We start from the raw sequence: 20,335 nt of genomic DNA, 5'->3' as shown, positions 1-20,335 counted from the left end.
GCGAAAGGGCAGAACAGCTCCTCCTAGTTTTCTTGCTCCGAGATTTCCTTTCGTTTCATTTTTTCTCCTATTAAACGTCCTTTCTCGTTTTCTTTCCCTGTCTCTTGGAGCTCCATTTTCAGGACAGTGAATGGCATTAGTTCGATGGCACGCAGCCCTATTTACTACTGTTGTTATTATTAATTAAGAAATAATATGTAATATTTCTTATTATTGTCGTTATTTATACGCTGCTTTTTGACAGCAAACTGATCAAAGCGGCTCATAATAGACATTGGCTCCAGAAAAGACAACGTTGAAAAGGAAACCAATTACTTACATAAGAAATCACATGAATTCAATAAATATAAAATAAATTCAATAGTGCAATGAAACAAGTACTGAGCAAAGTTGAAACAAAGAGGACAACCACCTCACCTCCAAAGCCCTACATTTTGTTCTGGGTTCATATTAGATGAGAGAAATGTTTGCACATGCAGGAACAGGGGAAGGTGGAAGGAAGGAAGAAAAAATATTTTGCAATACACGGCTGAGTAATCTCATCATACCGGCAGCCTGCCTCCTCCACAAACACACCCATCAAGAAACATGAGCTGGAGGTGAGAAGCCAGAGGTCGAGGGTAGAGCACATGCTCAAGTCCTGCTTTCTCTAGGTCAGGGGTGCTGAACCTCCTTCCGGCCAAGCAGCAAATCCAATTTTGGAGAAACTCCCAGGGCCTGCTTTCAAGCAGTGGGAATTGACAGTAGTACCAACCACCTTTTTGGTGAATATGACATTGCCCTGATCCAACAAAGGTTTTCACCCTTTATGGCATCCTTCTACTCTCAAGGTGTCTGATCCAAAAAGGGATGTGTACATGGAACCCATTTTACATGGGTGGATTGTCCTTCCTGGATTGACACAAACATTAGGCTGACAACATAGGAAAGGGTCTTATATTGAGCGGAGCCCATTGGCCCTTCTCACTCAGTATTGTCTACACCAGGGTGCAGAACTTCTTTCAGCCAGAGGGCCAAAGAAGCTCTGGGGGGCTGCATTCCAGGGATGGGCAGGGCTAAAGGCAAAAGGGGCAGGGCCAGAATACTACAAATGCCAGCATGTTTTAGCTTGAAGCTTTTGCTTTCAGTAACTAAGTCTCAGAAGAGGCATTTCAACTATTAGAATAATTGGTCCCAGGCATAGTCTGAAGGCACATGAGACAGTTACCTTACTGAAGCTAAGCAGGTCTGAGTCTGGTCAATGCTTGGAGGTGGGAACCACATGTAGCCACCTTGAGTTCCATGATGGAAGAAAGGTGGGATATAAATGAAATAAATTAATTAAATATATAAATAGAATTGGGGGGGAATGCACAAATGCCAGAAAGTCACCAAATGATTGGTGTTTGGGGGAAAGGGCCTCCTGGGGACCCCCAGAGGGCTGGATTCAGCCCTCGGGTCTTGAGATTCTGCACAGCTGTTTTACAATGACTGGTGGCAGTTCTCCAGGGTGTCAAAGTGCAATCGTATACATGTCTACTTAGAAGTAAGTCCCATTGAGTTCAATGAGGCTTACTTCCAGGTAAGTGGATATAGGATTGCAGCCTCAGACAGGCAGAGATTCAACATATGTGCCTGCCATTGCCCAAAGGAGAGTCTTGCAGGGAGAATGACCACACCAGGAAGTCTCTTAATAGATCAGAACAAGTTGGGTGATGCTCTCTGTGAAGCAAAGGAGAAGCATTCAAACCAGACTCTAGCAGCAAGGACCAGGCACTTCTCTCCATGCACTACCAGGGCAGGAGGGCACCACTGCTCAAATATCTGCGGCACCGTAACTCCATCACTACCAATCGTTAGGGGACATACTGCAGTTTTAAGCCCAGTGAGAAACCCATAATGTGCCATTTGGCTTTATACGAGGGCTGCCTTGTGAGCCGGCTTTCCAGTATGAGCAACTTGAGCTGCTCGCAGACAGTCTGATGGACAGAAACAGAACAACAGACAGACAAACCAACTGAAAGACAGGCTGGCAGAGAGACAGGCAGGCTAGGAGATTCTTTTCGGCCTGCTCCTTGTGCTTATTCCAGACTGCCTTGACAGGAGTTAAGGCATTTTTATCTTGGTCCAGCAGCGGGTGATGAGGTGGTTCACTGAGTGGGACTGCTGGCAGCTGCTGCGTTGCAGTGAGGCGGCAAGGCTGAAATTCAGCCGTCACCTTTATGTACCAGGAAAACAGGGGGCCTCCAGGCAAGCATCTGATTAGCAACATAGGAATCTGCCTTATCCCATTTAGCTTAGTAATGGCTACGCTAGCCTCCCCACAACCTGGCTCCTTCCAAACGTGTTGAACTACAATTCCCAGCATCCCGCAAACAGCCTGGGAGCTGCCTGGGACTGAACCTGAGAGCTTTTGCATGCAAACTATATGCTCTGCCACTGGACCTCAGACCCTCTCATGGATAATGACCTATGGAACTAGCTGCAGACTTTGGCTTTCTACATGAGGATTTTAACCCGCACCTTTACCCAGGCTTCTGCTTCCAGATTCTTTCTGGGATTAAGATCAGCTCCTTTACACATATTTTTTTCCCGGGGGGGGGGGGTTGTTTCTCTGCCTTTCTATATATTCCATTACACAACGATTAGGTGGTGCCGTGGTATAGCGGAATTCCACAAATACAGGAAGCTTCTATAATGCCACTGAGGAAAAAAAATCAGACTTTCCTGATTAGGAAAAAACCCACGATAATGATTGCAAAGTTTGAGAAAGGCTCTGGAGGAGGATGACATTATGTAATGGACCCACAAACTACCATGAGAGCACAATAAAAGCCTCATGTAGAAAGGCTCAATATCAGGAATGACTATCCAGTTTGCAACCTTATGCCTGCATGGTGCTGGTGACTGAGGTACTTCCAGCTCCTTTGCTACCTCCCAGTGCTTGAAGATACAGTTAGGAATTCTCTTCCCCACTCAGTTGGTACACAGTGGTCGCTTAGCAAACCACCTCACCAGCCGCTGCTGCTTTGGCCACAGATATGCAGATAAACATTTACGGGCAGGAAGCCCTGGCAGCAAGTCCAGTGCTACCAGAGAGGAATGTGCTCCCTGACCCTGTCCAGCAAAAGGAACTAAGGCTGCTACGTTATACTAGGGCTGAGCGGGGACACCTCAACCTGCTTTGGAGGCTGATTCAGAGCTCCTGAATTAGCCTTGGCCCGATCCAGAACCAGGCCAACCCGCTTTGGCCTCCAGATTTGAAGCGAGATCTGGACAGTCGAAGCGCCCAGCCATGCAAGTCCCGCGCCCACCTGTGATGTTGCGTAGATGGTCCCTTTACAGCTGCAATCTACACAACATTTAATTACCAGAAGAAGAAGAGTTGCCATTTTAAAAGAAAATGGCAACTCCCTCCAAGACGGCAATGACTGCAGGCACTCCCCATGAGTCCAGGTAAGGATCAGAGGGCTTGTGCAGCTGGGTGGGTGGCTGTCTGGATTGGGCAAAAGTGGCCCGAAGCACTTGCATCAATCCCCACCCACTTTGGGCCGCTTTGGGCTGATCCTGACCCACTTAGGAACCAGACCACTTCAGACCAAATCACCCTGATCTGCTTTGGGATTCAGACCAAAGCAGTGCACAGCCCTACTTTATACAGCAAAGGTGGGGACCTCCAGCCTTCTTTCTGACTCCGCTCTCAGTTATTGGTATTATTTACTCCATCCTGCCTTGTCTCCCAGCTATAATGCTTATGGAGGGAACCTTGCACAAGTTGGGAACCTTGCACAAGAATACCTGGATGCAAATGCCTTTTCCCCTCCATTGCATACTGAAGACAAGTAAGAGTCACATCCATAACTCTGCACACTTTGGGCTTTGGCCCTGCCCACTTCTGGAACATGGAGCCCAACGGGTTTCAACCAAGGTAGAGCAGACTCGGCAGAAAATGGTTCTCCACCCCTGCTAATAGATTTCCCTGGGAATAAGTTCCATTGAACTCAACGAGTTCTTAGAACATAGACATGTTAGAACTGCACTGTAATTCATTAGCCATAGGAACCTGTATGAAGCATTGTTTGTTCATCATCATTGACTCTTCATTGTAGCAAAGAGTCCATCCTCGTCATTTGTGCCACCATCTCATGCACAGAGAGCTTTTGTTACGCTGAGGACAGACCATAGGGGTTTTGGGGGGTGAGGGGGAGGTTGCTACAGAGACAAAGGTAGAAATATAAAAACATCCATAGGTACACACTCATTTCTTTTATCCCACCATGCGCTGATGAACAAGTTTTTCGGGGGGAAGGAGTTAAAAAAAGTGCTACAAAATGCTGCAAATCCTGAGAAGAGGGACAACAGTGGGATAAGTGTGTGCACAGTGCAAGCAACAGTTTCTCCATCATACCACCTTCAGCTCTCTGGGGGGAAAAAAAACTATTTTCTGTCACCCATCCTTAATGTCACTAGTCAGAGTAAATCTGGACACATCACTAAAGCACAGCCAGGACATTCATGTCATGTTGGAGACAACAGAATTATCGTCTGATGCTTGCTTATGATAAATGCATACATCCTGTTTCCACCTTTCTAAATCTGGGCTTATCTGTTGTAGACAGCAAGCTAACAAAACCAATTCCTGTCTCTGTCTCAAAGGAAATTGCATTTTATTTATGTTATGTTATTTTTATTTTTTGCTGTGCTAATTTGTGACAGGGCAATAAGGGCTGCTAATAAACAATGGACCAAGCATCTACACTCGGCCAGGGGACCTTCATCAAGCTGTGAATGAAAGGGGTTTTTAATGTGCATGGCACACTAAGCTTTTTATGTCCATGTAATATAGCATCAAAGCCTATCACATTCACTAAGTTTAAGAATACAATTTTTCCCCTCTGCTAATCAGGGATGAGTTTACCAAGCAACACTTAATATGACAAGATTTGTAGAAAGCTTGCAAGGCTGGAGTTCCCCTGCAGCGTGATTCTTTTGAATTCAAAATTGTGAATTCAGCCACAGTTGGTCTCTCTGTTGCAAGCAGATGTACCTTTTTTCAACATTCTGTTAATTTCATTTTTTGGTATCTATGTTCAGTTTTGTTGGATGAGTTTCAGCGGGTACAACTTGAGGATATTGACAAGGTGCTTGGACAGGTTCGTGCTGTCACCTCCGTATTGGTTATTTGCCCCTCATGGCTTATTAAAACTGTCAGGAAGCAAACAGCCAGTTAGGCCAAGATGATGATTAATGCCTCTTTGCAATAAGGAGTTGTCCCAGACCACCTGAAAGAGGCAACGGTAAGACAACTCCTGAAGAAATCCTCCCTGGACCTGGAAGATCTTAAAAGCTTTAGACCATGGGCGAATGTTCCTTTCCTGAGCAAATTCCTTGAGCAGGTGGTTGTCAACCAGCTTCAGACGCTCTTGGATGAGACCGATTATCTGGATCCATTTCAGTTGGGGTTCAGGCTGGGTTTTGGCATGCAGTTTTGGTCAGGCTGTATAACCAATGTCAGGAGAGTGACAGGAGGAGTGTGACCCTATTGATTCTCCTTGATCTCTTGGCAACTTTTGATACAATTGACCATGGTATCCTTCTGGGGTGGCTGTCTGAGCTGGGAGTGGTGGGTACTGCATTTCCAGTGGTTTTGCTCCTATTTGGATGGTCGGTTCCAGAACATGGTGCTTGAAGGATATTGCTTGGTCTTGTGGATTCTCCAGCATAGGGATCTGCAGGGATTGGTTTTGTCCTCATGCTATTTAACATCTACTTGAAACTGTTGAGTGGGGTCATACAGAGGTTTGGAGTGTGTTGTCATCAGTACGCTGATGACAAGCAGTTCTACTTGTCCTTGTCATCTTCATCAGGTGAAGCTGTAGATGTACTAGATCGGTACCTCACTGTGTCCATGGCCTGGACAAGGGCTAATAAACTGAAACTCAGTCCAGACAAGACATTAGATGCTGTTAGTGGGTGGCTCTTCTAACCAGATGAATGATGTGCAGCCTGTTCTGAATGGGGTTGCACTCCCCCTGAAGGAGTAGGTTCATAGACTGGGCGTTCTCCTAGAGTCATCATTGTTACTTGTCAAGTGGCCTCACTGGCATGGAGTACCTTCTACCAACTTCAACTGGTGGCTCAACTATGCTCCTATCTGGACAGATATAATCTGGTTTCAGTAGTCTATGCTCTGGTAACCTCCAGGTTTACTGTAATACACTCTACCTGAGGCTGCCTTTAAAGATGGTTCGGAAGATGGATGGCTTGTGCAAAATGCAGTGGTCAGCTTGATAGCAGGGACCAGAAGGTCTGAGTATATAACATCAATTCTGGCCCCCTTGCACTGGCTGCCTATATGTTTTTCAGCCCAATTCATGGTGCTGGTTTTAACCTATAATGTCCTATACGGCTTGAAACCACAATACTGATGGAACACCTCTCCCGGCATGAACCAACCCATACTCTATGACCAATATGTACACCAATAAATGACAGCTGAAGCCCTTGCTTGGAAGTAATCCACACTGTCATCAATAGGGCAATTTCAAGTAAAAGTGTCTTAGGTGTGAAGTATGATTATGTTTAGTGTATAGACTACAGGAAGAACGTTACCACTCATAGTAAGAGGAAGGTCCATATGGAAAGCCTTGACAGGATAAACAGTGGCCTTTATACTTCTGTATTATCATGAGTATGGGTTATTGTTGTTGTTGTTGTTTTTACAATATTTCTTACCTAAAATTCCAAGCTGCTGCACCTTCATGTTACTGAAATCTTACCAAAAGATTCCCTCTACAGGACAAAATCAGTATTACAAACAAGCAAAATCTTCCAAAGGACTGATTAATCCTATTATGTATCTATTCAATTTAAGTTTTTGCTTAGAGAAGGGAAAGGGCAGGCAGACTGGAATCAGATCAAGTCCTCTCATCCTTTTTTTATGGAGTTGTTTTTATTTATTTATTTATTTATTTGCAATATTTATATACCGCTCCACATCAAAAGATATTGGAGCAGTAAACAACAAAGATAAAAGAATAAAACACCATATTAAAACTATTAAAACATTTTAAAAGACACAAATTCTGAACTTAATAAACCGCAGCTGGTCACTCAAGGAAGGCCTCTTGAAATAACAATGTCTTCAGGAGGCGCCAAAAGCAACACAATGTTGGTGCCTGCCTGACCTTCAAAGGCAGGGAGTTCCACAGGAAAGGGGCCACCACATTGAAGGCTCTTTTCCTGGTGCACTCCAACTGGGCCATGGGTCCACTAGTACTACTACCTTAAACTTGACCTGGTAGTGAATAGGCAGCCAGTTGTGAGCCAGCTTGTAAGCCAGCTGTGCCCCCAAAGAATGACATCAGCTTCTAAACTCCAATATCCAAAGCACGCTAAGCCGCAGAGTCACATGACTTTATATGCATTTATTTATCTATCTATAAATTGTTATATTTATATTGATAGTCTGGGGGTACTCCTAGATCCATCATTGTCACTGGAGGCCCAAATGGTCATGGCGGCTCAGAGTGCCTTTTACCAGCTTTGGCTGGTTCGCCAGCTACGGCCTCTCCTGGCCAGGAATAGCTTGACGGTGGTACAGGCATTAGTAACCTCAAGACTGGATTACTGCAATGAGCTTTATGTGGGGCTGCCCTTAAGGCTGGTCCGGAAGCTGGAGCTAGTGCAGAATGCAGCAGCTCAGCTGTTGTCGGGAGCTGCCCCTTTTCAGCATGTAACTCCTCTGTCGAGGGAACTGCACTGGCTGCCTATTTGCTACCGGGCCAAGTTTAAGGTATTAGTACTACTGTACAAAGCCCTAAACAACTTGGGACCAGGATACCTGCGAGAGCGCCCTCTTCCTTACCAACCTGCCCAGTCACTGAGGTCATCAGAGGGCATGTTCCTGGTGGTTCCACATGGACCCATGGCCCAGTTGGAGTCCACCAGGAAAAGAGCCTTCAGTGTGGTGGCTCCCTTCCTGTGGAATTCCATGGCTTTAGAGGTCAGGCAGGCGCCAACATTGTGTTCGTTCTGGTGCCTCCTGAAGACATTGTTATTTCAAAAGGCCTTCCCTGCATGACCAGCTGCGGTTTGTTAAATTTCACTTTGTTGGGGTTTGTCTTTTTAAAAAAATGTTTTAATTCTTTTAACCTGTTGTTTTATTATTTTACTATGTTGTTCTCCACTCCGAAATCTTCTGATGTGGAGCAGAATATAAATACTGTAAATAAATAAATAAATAAATACATTATACATACATATCCCAAAGAAAACTTAGACCATTTCCCAGGCAGGTTCCTGTCCAGGCATTAGCCTGCTTAGCTTGAAAATGGCTGGATTCACATAACACAATCCACACTCAAGGTTGGAAATGGGTTGAACCGTGGGTTGTCATTGAACCATGGATTGTTGTTGAAGCATGGGCTGTTCTGTTATGTGAACCTCACTAATAAACCATGGTTTGTTAGCCACAAACAACCCACAAAGAGAACCCATAGTTTGTTGCTGGGTTATGACCTGTGGGTTGTTTGTGGTTAACAAACCATGGTGTGTTAGCATGTTGAACCCATGGTTCAACGGCAATGCACACTCAAGCCTTACTCAACCTTGAATGCGGATTGTCGTGTTGTGTGAACCCAGTCAATGTAACAGTATCATGTGCCTTCTTAATATTTTCAGCCTGTTTTTTAAAAATGTAAACCCTGTATCTCAAGGAGAGGACATCTGCTTGTATGAGCAGCAATAAGGACAAGCTGAAATTTAAGAAGTACAGCAAGAGTGCTGCTGCAGACATACCGTTAGTTATCATTTAGATATCGTCAGCTCTTTTCCCACATAGAAGTGTGAAAGCAGCGAAGGCTGGTGGCTCTGATGTCAGTGAGGCTGTGAATTCGCTCTGGGTTTCAGTCAGAACCAGTCAGAACTCTAAAGGAGCCATCTAAGGGTTCAGCACCTTGGATAGTTCCTTTAGAGTTTTAACTGGTTCTGACTGAAACCCAGAGTGGATTTACTGCCCCACTGACATAGGAATGGCCAGCCTCCACTGGGTGAAAGAGTACTGAAACAGTTTTCTGACTCTGGTATTCTGAAATTCAGGTTAACTCTGCAAAATCCTGCTTTGCTCAAAACCACTGCATAAAAATGCAGACTGTGTTGCACTGCATACCTTATCTACAGAGAAGAGATTTATCCCATTGCTTCAAGTCTGATTACATTTGAGCTACAACAGTGTTAATCCTCCTCCTCCTATGAGAATTGCATAATGTTTTGGTCTTGTTATACGGTGTTGTACAATCACAGCCCCCACATAGGCCTCACTACCTCAACTGCTCCACTAGCTCTGATGTGACATAGAGTCAGAGTATGCTCAACTGGACCCTCTTTTTAAGGAGGTCAGTTGCCAAAAACTGAGTAACAAAATATGTAAAACAGAGTCAGAGAGATGCTAGAGGTCCTGGGGAGGAAACTTATGTAGAGCAAAATTGGCCCCATTCTTTCTATCCCGCTCACTTTCTGGTAGAAAGTGTTTCCTAATATTTTGAAGATCACTTTTGTCTTGCTTTTTGAAGTCCCTGTTAAAGACGGCATTACATGGGAGTAAACCAAACTTTATTAGTAGCAACTGAATGGATAATAACATTTTTCTGCAGGGCGGGAGGAAACAATAGATATGTAGTAAATGCAGAGTACATCATGAGAAACGCCGGGTTGGATGAATCACAGGTCGGAATTAAGATTGCCGGGAGAATTATCAACAACCTCCGATATGCAGATGATACCACCCTAATGGCAGAAAGCGAAGAGGATCTAAAGAGCCTCTTGTTGAGGGTGAAAGTGGAGAGTGCAAAAGCTGGTTTGAAATGCAACATTAACAAAACGAAGATCATGGCATCTGGCCCCATCACTTCCTGGCATATAGAAGGGGAAGAAATGGAAGTAGTGACAGATTTTACTTTCTTGGGCTCCAAGATCACCACAGATGGTGACTGTAGCCATGAAATTAAAAGAGGCTTGCTCCTTGGGAGGAAAGCTATGGCAAACCTAGACAGCATAGTAAGAAGCAGAGACATCACCTTGCCGACAAAGGTCCGTCTAATCAAAGCTATGGTTTTCCCAGTAGTAATGTATGGCTGGTGAGAGCTGGACTATAAGGAAGGCTGAGCGCCGAAGAATTGATGCTTTCGAACTGTGGTGCTGGAGAAGACTCTTACGAATCCCCTGGACTACAAGGAGGTCAAATCAGTCCATCCTAAAGGAAATCAACCCTGAGTGCTCATTGGAAGGACAGATACTGAAGCTGAAGCTCAAATATTTTGGCCACCTCATGCGAAGAGAAAACTCCCTGGAAAAGCCCCTGATGCTGGGAAAGATTGAAGGCAAAAGGAGAAGGGGACGGCAGAGGATGAGATGGCTAGATAGCATCACTGATGCAATGGATATGAACTTGAGCACACTCCGGGAGAGAGCGGAGGACAGGAAGGCCTGGCGTGCTATGGTCCATGGGGTCACGAAGAGTCACAACTGAACAACTGAACAACAACAAAAGCAAATAAGGTAAATAATAAAAGACAAACTCAGTTACAGAGAAATCAAAAAGGGTTTTATGTGTGTGCAGTAAGTGCACTATTTCTTGACACTATAGATGGAAATAATAGCTACCACTTTCTCTCTGGGTCACCCAGTATGCCCCTGCCTTGTGCTGGTGCTGCTGGTCTGCTAAATCTGTGCACGCATAATATCAGAATGTATACATATAGGTAGTCATTAATGCAGACATGCCCTAAGTTAGATTGTCTATTGGTCCAAAATCTTTATGTGTAAGAGCATTGAAGTATAGAGCAATACAGGACTCCCTATCATACTGACAGTCATTGGCAATAATTAAACTTGTGTACCTCCTTATGGATGATATATTTAAGCCTCTAGAGATTTGAGAACCATGCAGGGAACAGAAGGTTTATGGATGTCAACCTATTGCCTAATGAGGAAACCAGACAGAGACAGTGGGACAGGCATAGATTCAAACCAAAACAGAGCTGGCAAGCCTACATCTTAGGTCTTGTATCAGGTACTTCTCTGCATGAATGTATTGATCTACGTAAAATGATATATGACTAGTAGCCGTAGTAATACATTATTTTCAACAAATATTCTTAAATTTCAGAAATGCATGCAGAGCACCGAGGAAGACTCAATAAAACCCAGATACTATTTCACACATGATGATATTGTTGAATACCATTGTGAGAGAGACGCTCTTCTTCTTCTTCTTCTAGCAGTTGAGCCAAGAGAGATCTTCAAGTGACACTAGCATAACACACTTCTCAAGGTCCACCTTACTGGTATTAGTACAACAGCAACTTGCGTCTTGATGAAATACCTTATTAAAACTCCTACATGCCTGTCATTACATGATTTAATTTGGCATCAGCTTTGTTTTTTCTCCACACCCTTACCAATCCAATTCCCAATTAGGCTATAGGCTGTCTTTCATGATCTAAGCTGAGATACAATATCACCAAATCATAGAGCTTTTCTACATGAGGCTGTTAATTACTGTATTTGTTTTCTGGTTCGTTGCAGAATTGAGATCGAGATCTGCACCAAGACCTTTTTTTTCCTGCTTTTCTGCTAAAAACCTCTAGGTGGTGCTGTGCTATAGAGGAATAGCTCAAATACACAAGTAGGAAACTACCTTTTCTTTGTCTTTCAGAAATAATACCTCTTTTTCCGGCTCTAAAAAAACCTGGGAACGTGCTCTTAAAAATAGAAGTGAAACTGGAGGATTACAATATCATTTAAAGAACCCATAAACAACTGTAAGCAAGGAACCATGAGCACACAATAAATAAAAGAGTAGGAGAGGGTCTTGTTGGCCATCTAGTCCAACCCCCTGCTCGATTCAGGAAATCCAGTGCTAGAACATCCCCAACCGATGGCTGTCCAAACTCTGTCTGAAGACCTCCAGCGAGGGAGAGCCTACCACCGCTCAAGTTAATTAATTTCATTGTTGTCCTGATCTTACTGTCAAGGTGTTTCTCCTAACATTCAGTTGAAATCTACCATCCTATAACATAAGCCCCTTAGATTTAGTCTGCCCTCTGGGGCAGCAGAGAAATCATAGAATGTATGACTGTTATGATTACTGTTTTATTTTATTTGGTTCCAACAGTGTGGTAGATACTGTACAAAATGCAGAACTATGAGAGTTTGTGCCCAGGGGGCAGGGACTCCAGGGGTAGTATCCAATGTTAGTCCTACATAGAGTAGACCCACTGAAATGAATAAGACTTGTTAGTCACAATTTACTTGTCCCATTCATTTCAATAGGTCTACTCTGCATAGGACTCACATTGGATACTACCCCAGGCCTTGAGCCAAGAACCTCATGTTTTAGCATCCGTACCTGTATTATTCCACCAGCCAAACTAATGGAATCTTTTGAGGGAGGAGGATTTAGATCAGGGGGGTGGAATGAGGAAAGAGTTTAACATGACCTCTCCCAGTTGTAGCTGGGTGTGTGTATGTGTTTTTAAGTTATGTGCAGGGATCGGTGAGAATTTTGTTTCAGTTCAGTTCTGATAAGAAGTTATCGACATTCACAAAGTTCTCCATATGCAGGACAAAAAGAACTTGAGATTTTAAAAAACTGAAGGTGGGAGAAAAAAAAGTGAAACTGACAGATTTGTCCAACTAGCCAGGGGGATTTGAGTGCTTTGCTTTTTAAAAGTCTGGGTTTGAATCTCTGTGTATTCAACCTCTTATTACTTAAGTAGGGTTACCACCTCTTTTTTCTGACAAGTTCCTCATCTTTAACAGCTGTATGAAGTACAACATGGTCTTCTCTGTGCTGGTAATAGCTATACTTACTGAATGTAGGTGGTGCAGATGGGCGAGAGTTTCAGTTCCGTTCATTTTTTATCAGAATTGACCAAAATTCACAGTGTTCTTCATATTTGGGAGAGAAAGAACTTGAGTTTCTAAAAATTCAGAAGAGGGAGAAAGTGAAACTGACTGGTTCATCCATCCCCAGTTGTGTGATCCAATAATGGATCTTTCACATAATGTGTGGTGTGACTCTAAAATCAACTGCCTTGTGTGGGAGAGAACAAGGAAAGGAAGAGAGGCTGGTGGACCATCACATGCTGGTCCATTTGTTTTATGGTTTTCATTTTAAAATGTTTACGTTTTTAATGGAATTCTTATATTTTACTAATGGTGTGGCCCACTTTGGGGATCTGGTAAAAATAAATAAATCCTAAATATGTTTTTTGTGTGTTTTCTCCAAACTGTGGCCATGCCCCATGTTGTTTAAATATGAATTGCATCATTTCTCTTAGAATTAAAAACAAAAACAAATTTAGAGGCTGCAGTCTTTGCAGAATCTGTCATATTCACTTGTTCAAACATTTTATTGTATTTATTATTATCGTTCTCTTTCAAATTTGATGGCCATACCATCACACACTGTCTTAAATCACATACTTATCAGGTCTGCAAGTGGTCAGGACCCAATGGGACTTGGACCTAAGCCCTGATGAAACCTTGTCTGAGAAGGAGGGGGAGCAGATCCTATGGTCGCCCCCAGCACAAATGCGGATTATTTATTTATTTATTACCTTTCTATACCGCCCCATAGCCAAAGCTCTCTGGGTGGTTCTGTCTCTGGCAGATCCTATGGTCGCCCCCAGCACTTTATATTTTGCTCGGAAACAAATTGGCAGCCAGTGTAAAGGTTTTAAAACCAGTGTAATATGGTCTCCACAGGATGTCCCAGAACCCAACCTGGCTGCCATATTTTGTACCAGTTGAAGTTTCCAAACTAAGTATACAGGCAGCTTCAAGTACAGCGCATTGCAGAAATCAAGCCTAGAGGTTACCAGCACGTGCACCACCGTTACCAGGTCCACATGTTCCAGGAATGGGTGTAGCTGGCGTACCAGCCAAAGTTGATGGCAGGGACTTCTCACTGTTGCCCGAGGTGCCAGGAGTAGGGTTAAGTCAAGAAGCACCCCCAAGCTACAAACTTGCTCCTTCAGGGGGAGTGCAACCTCATCCAGACCTGGTTGACATACTTCAATACCTGAATTAGGACCCTTCACGATGAGCACCTCTGTCTTGCCTGGATTCAACTTCAGCTTGTTCTCCCTCATCCAAGGGTGCTCCAATAGAGGGAAGCCCACTGCCCCTTGTTGGGACCAGGGGCGTTGCGAGGTTCTTAAAAGATCTGGGGCACAGGCCCATAACACAAATTATTCTTCATTAATATCTGAGTCTAAGCACACCTCTAATATGTGTGTGTGTGTGTGTGTGGTGTGCTTGCGTGTGTGTATAGCTTACATACATACATAAAAAGTGTGCATGGACCCCCCCACCCCACTTCAACTCAGACCCTGATTCAGCGTTTTGGGAAACATCCTGCTTCTGATCAATTTGTAGTCAGACCACTTCAGCTTAGCACCAACCTTGAGTCAAGGTTTGGAAAAAAATGAGTCTTTATGCTTCCTGTTGACTACCATGGGACATTAGAAAAAAACTGTAACTTTTTTCTCTTGGTTAGAACTGGATAATAATTAGGGATGGTGGAGAAATCCGCCATGGACTCCAATGAGGCCAGATTCTAAAGAAGTCCCCCGGAGTCCGTGGCGGAACGGACTACTCCCCCCTCCCCCGAAATCTTCCCTGGACAGACCCTACCTGCTGCCAGCCGGTCCGGGTGTGTCCGCTGCTGCCGTCCATCTGCTGCCCCGGACTGCGGCTGCAAATGGTGTCTGGCGTAGGGGACGCCATTTGTGCCCCTGCTCTTTTCGGTGATAGGCTACGTAAATATTTATGTAGCCTATCACGGCAAAGAGCAGGGATGCAAATGGCGTAGCAGACTTCTTATGTTCTTAAATACAGAATGCCTCTGAGAATATGCAGAATGCTTTTCTTTCACCACTGAGCACTTACATTCTCCCCCTACCAATTTTTCCCCTCCATGCAACCACCCCTCCTCATCCTACCATCCTCCAGCAACTCTTCATAAAAACAGATCTCTTATTTTGTGCAACTCTCCTCTACCTCCTCATTATGCACAAGCTCTTATTGTATCTTCCTCCCCATAACTTCATTTGTGCCAAGACTTCACCAGGATTCAGCCAATGGGTCTGTTTTCAAAACTAGGGCTAAGTTATGGAGTAACTCTGAGCATGTACTAAGTGCCTTTCCCTCACCACTGAAGCTAGAGTTCATGCAAATTCTTTAAGAAACCCCCACAAATGATATGCATAGGACTGAGCTGAAAGGGTAGTCCATTAGAAGGAATTGGGTAGTCACTGTATTAAGCCTGCAGTACCATGCTCACAACTCAGGACTTATTTCTGAATAAACACACAGAACATCAAGGTGCAGACCTCCCTGCAAAAGGAACTCGTGCTGGAATCCTATGCAGAGTTTTCTGAGGGTAAGCCTCTTTAAACATAATGGGGCTTCTGAGTAGGCATATATAGGGTTGTATAAATGAGCAGTATTTATCTCCCCTCCACTTAAAAAACAAACCAAAAGCTCCTATTTTTATTAAAGCTTTCTGTTCATAGGAACATAGGAAGCTGCCTTATACTGAGTCAGGCCCTGGGTCCATCTAGCCTAGTATTGTTGACACTGACTGGCAGCAGCAGCTCTCCAGGATTTCAGGCAGGATTCTTTCCCAGCCCTACCTGGAGATGCTGGGGACTGAACCGGGACCTTCTGCATGCCAAGCACCTCCTCTCCCACTGAGCTACCGCCCTTGGTATTGCTGGATAATGGCAACTGACAAACAAAACAGCCCCAGATTTGTTTCTCTGTGACCATGTGAACCCAATTTCTGAAAGACTTGAGTGAGAAGGAGAAAAAACAACCCTCTTGTCTGTTTGTATAAAGTCAAATACAGTTCAGAACTTCTTTTGCCCATCGAAAAGAATTCTCTTTAAGAATACCCCAAGATATGCTCTGGGTGGAATAAAGAAGAGAAAGAAAGAACAGGATAAGGGGAGGGAAGAAGGAAAGAAGAATGGTGACTGGGAATGGGTGGGGGAGGAGAGTAGAGACAATTCCCTAAACCAAGTGGCTCCTTTCAGAGAGGTAGTACTTCAGAGGAATTTAGGAGGCTGTGAAGGGTTTGTAAGGATTGCACATATTTAAATTCATTTTATAAGGTGAGGTGGCCGAGGGCTTTATCTAGCTTTTTTAAAACTGTAGAACCTATTTAAAAGCCTCAGCAATTCCTCGATCATGATGCCATGTAGTCCTATCCCTCCTTTTGGAATAATTTGAGTTCTACAGCTATTTAGGAGAAATTAAAGTGGAGGGGGAGAAAGAAGTTTGTGGGGGCTGATTGGATCCTTTGCTGTACTGAAGCTACTAAACTTCTGCAGAATCCAAAGGTTCCAGTTTGGGGCAGTAAAATTAGGTGCCGTGTGAAATACCAGTATTTCACATGGAACTCTTTCTTCCCTCTTCAAAATTTCATTGCAAGCAACTCCCAGCAGTGGGCATGTAAGAGCAGAAAAGGAAGGGGAAAGGGTTTTTTTGCACCTCAAAAAAACCTACACCAGAGATTAGGGATAGTGACCTCCTAATGGTCACCTTAAACTTCTTCTGATTAGACTCTCTAATCCCCTGTGTGGCTTGACAGTTTTTCCTTTTTGTTTTAGTCTTTGAGAAAAGGAAACTTTATGCATGGCTAGCACAAAAGCCACTGGACCTAACTGTCTGAAATTTGGCAGGTTCAGTCAGCTCTATAGGGGCTGCCAGGTCCCCAGATTCCATGAAATTATGTGGAACACTAAAAAAAAAAAGCTCTTTGAGAGATTTTCTTGAAAAAAAGCAAGTTTTACCTGTGACTAGCACAAAAGCTACTGGACCTAACTTCCTGAAATTTGGCAGGTTCAATCAGCTCCATGGTGGCTGCGAGGTCTCCAAATTTCATGATTTTATCATACAAACTAAAAAAAACTATGGCCATTTCTGTTTTCCAATGCAAGTCAATGGGTAAATGTAAAAAAAAAAAAAGGCAATTAGGACAGCTCAAAAAGATCCGGGGCCCATGACCAAGTAGACCTGTCTTTTACGACGCCCCTGGTTGGGACCACTCCAGAACAGTGGAAAGAATTGCAGAGAGAGGGGGAAATCGGTGAAAATTCCCTACCCTTCCCCCCTTTACACTAGTAGGAGGGTTCTGAACAGAATGCCACTCAAGAAGTTCCCTTCTTTATTACCACTTCATTCCAGGGCTGATAATTGGTATTACACTCGTGCGCCCCAGTTCTGAGAGGTGAGAAGTTTCAGGGGCTCCAGCACACCGGAAGGAGAACACTGGAGACATGTGGCATTTCTTTCATAAAAGGTTTATTTACACTGAGCTCAAGGTCCACAACATTTCCAGTCCAACAGATCTCTGCTTCCTACCCCCAACCGTGCTGCCCCCAATCCCCAGCTGTCTAGAGATTTACTGCAGAGAGCTAAAATCAGCTTTCCCCTCCATCTTAGATCCACTATCTACCAGCCTGACTTCCTGGTACACCGCAGGCCTCACTCAGCCTCTGCCTTTGGCCTAGCAGAACAAAAGTTTACTAGCTCAAGAGTTACAGAGTTGGGGGGCATCCTGAATCTCTTGGTAATCAGAGGCACTGAGCTGGGACCCCTAGAAGGTAGTTTAGACTGACCCCAAGCCCATAACAGTATTAAAGACATGTTTCCGTGACAAATCCTTCTGGATTGGCCAGGCCTAGTACGAATACGAGGAGCCTGACGTTCTGCTTTTGCCTTGTCACTGGAGCAGCACGTTCCCCTGCACTTCCTCAGCCTTTTCTGTTTCCACAGTTTCCAGCCCCCTGCTCCATTTCAGTGGCAGAATACGTGCTTTGTATTCAGAAGGCGCTGGGCTCTGTACCTTCAGCATCTCCAGTGAAAAGGATCAGGTAGCAAGTGATGGAGAAAGACCTATATCTGCCTGAGCACCTGGAGATTTGCAGTAATATGGACAAACAGTTTAACCTGGTATAAGAAATCTCTATATGTTCCAATTCCAGCTCCCAACAGCTGACGTTAGGGACCCTGAACTAGAAAACATGTCCATCTAAGCCAGAGGTGGTTAATTTCCGGGGGTCAGGGAGGGGAACGCATTGCCTGCCCTGGAACCCACCAGGGGCTGCCCCCTGCCCCCAAATGTGCTACTGAAATTGCCGCTGCTGCTGCCAAAGCAAAAAAGAAGCAAAGTACACAGGGAGCTTCTGGGAGTACAATTGTGCTTCCAAACAAGATACATACTCCCAGTATGCCCTGTTTTCCAGTAAAATTGCTGATTTTTTTGCTGCCATCATGGTGGCAAATTCAGCAACAACAGCAGGGGGATATAAAATGAAATAAATTGCAGCATAAATAAATAAAAAAGTGCAAACTGGCCACATGTTGCGGACTGTGACTAAGCAAGGATTCACCCCCAGTTTTCCATATGTATCCTTGATGTTATACTAGGTTTTACATACGTCCACTGATTTAAGTGAAACTTACTTCCAGATTACATTAAACACGCTACTGGAGGTAAACTTCATTTAAATCAGTTCAGTGCACTCAGGTCTAAATTGCTTTAAAACATCATATATCCAACTCATGTCTTTTTTAGATATTTGCTCACCTCTCTTTGCTACTAATACACCAGACATCTGCTGCTGAGGGGGGACTGCACATCCTCAAGGGACCGGTGTAATGATGACATATGAGTCTCATTGCAAAGCTCCTGGTTCAAATCCAGCCAAATCTGGCAGTGACTAAATGTTGTTACCATCTGACAGCTGTTAACTAGACAATATGAAATTAGTTAGTGTTTTCAGTCCACGGGGGACAGATGTCGGCACCAGAATAACCTCTACCAACACCACGAGAAATTCAATTAGCAGGCTCAACCAGAAAGCCAGTGAGTACACAGACCTGGAAAATGAAGGCATATTTTCTACTCTGCTGGGGAGTGCTCCTGTTTCAGAAAATGGTCCTATTTCAGGAGAGTGTGCCTATTTTGGGAGAGCTGTCCATAAAGGAAAATGCATTATGGGCAGAACTGTCTTTTATTTTTGTGTGTGAAGGCAGAATTGTGCTTCTGAACAAGCTTCAATCAGCCATGCATTCGTTTTCAAAATTATGTGGATATTTTTAGAAAAAAGAGCTTCTGAACTATTTTCTGGCGGCGGCAAAGGATGTAACTGCTTGAGAAAGAAAATTGCTAATAAGGAAAGTTATTTTGTAGAAACATAATGCATATATTTAGCTATCTGCCCATTCTGAAAACGCAGGCATTTGTCGTCCATTTGTTGAAAGAGCATATGTGTTTGCAATGAAACTTTATGCCTTTGCATCCACTTTTTCATTACAAAACTTATTTACTTATGAAATGCCCTTCAACCCCTTAAAAGTACCATAATACAAATACTTCAGTTGGAACAAGAGGAATGTTCACCCGCACAAAAATAATGAAGCTTGCTTGCCATTTGTACCTTGTTATGAGTGAAATGGTTCTGTCCACCTTGACTGGGGAGTAGCATTTGGCAATTCAGCTGGGTGTCACTTCCAGGGGCTGACCCAGGTGAGGCAATATGCGCCTCACACTCTGGTGTGACTTTTAATACTGAAGAATAGGGACAGGCTAATGGTTGTGTCCCAGTGAGGTGGAGAAGCTGATGTGGGTCAGGAGGAGTCTGCCTCAGGGAGGCGGCCATTTTTACACCTGCCCAAGGCACAGTCTGAGGGGAATCCTTTACAGGCCACACTCTGCCAGACTTAAAGTGCAATCCTATGCATGTTTAGACAGCAAAAAGGCCTACAACTCCCAGCATGGGAGTTGTAGGCCTTTTTTCTGTCTAAACATGTGTAGGATTGTGCCCTTAATGTCTGACTCCACTCACTGAGGCCAGGGCTTCCAACTCCTTAAGAGAGGGACCAGAATCTGTAACACTGATACCCCATCCACTGCCTAAGGCCCCCCTCAAGCACTAAGTAGGTACAGAGGGCTCATCTGTAGTGAGGCAGTGCCCACTCATAGCCCAGGGGCAGGACTTGGGCATTCTGCAGGCCTGTGTTATAACTTAAGAGGGGGTGGGCATTCTGTGGTCCTAGGCCTAATTCCCTGTGGCCCTCTGGCTGGCATCAAGGGTAGGCATGGTTGGGCATCTGCCAAGGGCTCACACCCCAACGGGGGCCCAATTACAAGAGCCCCCTGGGGTTGCTCTTGCTTTTCATCATTGCAGCTTGCTTGTTCACCTGCCTCTCACTCTGGCCCAGACAATGGTAGTGGTAAAACGGAGAAGTAAAGGCCACGACCTACTTGTTCACTAGGTCT

At 44.3% G+C, this 20,335-nt stretch overlaps 1 protein-coding gene across 1 annotated transcript in view; it reads right to left on the bottom strand.

Moving 5' to 3' along the window:
- Positions 1–20,335, bottom strand: part of CCDC85C (coiled-coil domain containing 85C) — a 264,264-nt gene that overhangs the window by 230,738 nt on the left and 13,191 nt on the right. The gene's annotated exons all lie outside the window — the stretch shown is intronic.

The sequence above is a fragment of the Heloderma suspectum genome, chromosome 1, assembly GCF_057233095.1.
Source record: "Heloderma suspectum isolate Gila_16-S chromosome 1, 16-S_ref, whole genome shotgun sequence".
Lineage (NCBI taxonomy): Eukaryota > Metazoa > Chordata > Lepidosauria > Squamata > Helodermatidae > Heloderma > Heloderma suspectum.
The sequence above is the reverse complement of the archived record's forward strand: the minus strand, read 5'-3'. Positions and strand labels throughout refer to the sequence as shown.